Source organism: Cornus florida, unplaced genomic scaffold (assembly GCF_030987335.1).
Source record: "Cornus florida cultivar Cherokee Brave unplaced genomic scaffold, ASM3098733v1 CherokeeBrave_3.0.0_Hap2_Chr01, whole genome shotgun sequence".
NCBI classification, from domain to species: Eukaryota; Viridiplantae; Streptophyta; class Magnoliopsida; order Cornales; family Cornaceae; genus Cornus; species Cornus florida.
The window spans coordinates 67,232,478-67,234,118 of NW_026775571.1; the positions used below are offsets into that span (position 1 = coordinate 67,232,478).

Sequence of the window (1,641 nt, forward strand, 5' to 3'; positions counted from 1 at the left end):
GAGTTGTCAACTTGATACAAGCCGACATTCTTCCGTCCACCTATGTTTTTACCATTTTTGGAAGATAAGGATTGATGCATTGAATTCTCACTTATGCTCTCATAAAGACGCTATACATCGTCTTCATGCCTATCAAGATATGAACCACCCATGGAAGCATCAACCATTCTTTTATGATTGTCCGAAAAACTTTCAAAGAAAAATTAGACCAATTGCCATTTAGGAATGTCATGATGTGGACACTTCCTAAGCAAGTCATTTAGGTGCTCCCATGCCTCATGAAACAATTCCCCTTCCTTTTGAGAAAACTCTCGAATTGAGGTTCTCATTGCATTGGTCTTTGAAACCGGATAATCCTTTTTCAAGAACTCTTGTTGCATTTCTACCCAAGTAGTTATCGAAAAAGGCCTTAGATTGTTGAACCAATATTTTGCCTTATCTTTAACAGTAAAAGGGAAGAGTTTTAATCGCAAAACCTCTTCCGGCATGTCCGTGTATTTCACAGTGGAACATACTTCAAGAAACTCATCTAAATACTTGTAAGGTTCTTCACTTGGAAGTCCATGATAATTAGGAAGCATTTGAATAGTTTGTGGTTTGATTTCATAATGGTGTGCTCTAAATGGAGGTAATTGAATGCATGTAGATACATTATACTCATTTGGCACATAGTGATCTCTCAAAGCAAGAGGGGGATTCACAACCGGTGGCACTGCACGAGCACCTTGATTGCCTTGAATAATGAGAGGTTGTGGTGGAACAAAAATTGGCCGAGGCATTCCCAATGGAACATGGCCTTGTTATTGTGGAATAAAGGGTCTTGGCATGCCTAATGGTACTTGAATATTGTCATGATGCACATTAAGGTGGAGGATACCTTGTTGGTCAATGTGACCAAGGCCTTCTACGTGGTCCTCATTAATGTTCTCCATTGATGAAATGAAGTGATGAGAGTTACCCCTTTCCCCTAGGATTGCGAACAATGGATTCAAGATTCAAACCAAGTGGAACAAGGGTTGGATTCAATGATCTACGACCATGCATGCACTATCAAAACAAGCAACAAGTATATAACAAACACTTTATCCTCTTAAACAAATCAATTAACAAACCTCCACAAATATTTATCCCATACTCCCATGCTTTGAACAATATGCAAGAAAAGTAAATTGCCTCCACGAGGGCTCATGATTTATCTAAGAAATTAAAGACTTGCTTCCACGCGAGCTGACGATTTAACTAAAGATAGAGATAGAAAAGCTCACAAAGGGTCCTTAAGCAACTTCAATTTATTTTCATTTTTTTTTTTTTTGCTTTACTAATTTTTAGATATTTAGCTTTTATGCTTTTGCTTAGCTTAGCTTACTCCTTTTGCTTTGGAATCCTTTTGTTTCACTTTCCTTGCCCAATGTACCTAGTCAATCAAGAACAAACACAATAAGTAACCAAAATAAAATAAAAATAAAGACAAAATCAAAAGAGTACTAATTCCTAATTGATTTCCAAAATACAACGTTGCCAAAATTTCCGGCAATGGCGCCAAAACTTAGTGTGTGTCAAGCACTAGTTGCAAAAGAAGTGTAGTGTGGCCAAGTTTAAATTTATAGAGTGTCACTATCGCTACTAACTATTAATGTAGTT

The 1,641-nt window shown here is 37.1% G+C and overlaps 1 pseudogene; it reads left to right on the forward strand.

Annotated features, from left to right (window-relative positions):
- The first annotated feature begins 225 nt into the window (after window positions 1-225).
- Window positions 226-324, forward strand: LOC132284013 (small nucleolar RNA R71; annotated as a pseudogene).
- The last annotated feature ends 1,317 nt before the right edge of the window (window positions 325-1,641 follow it).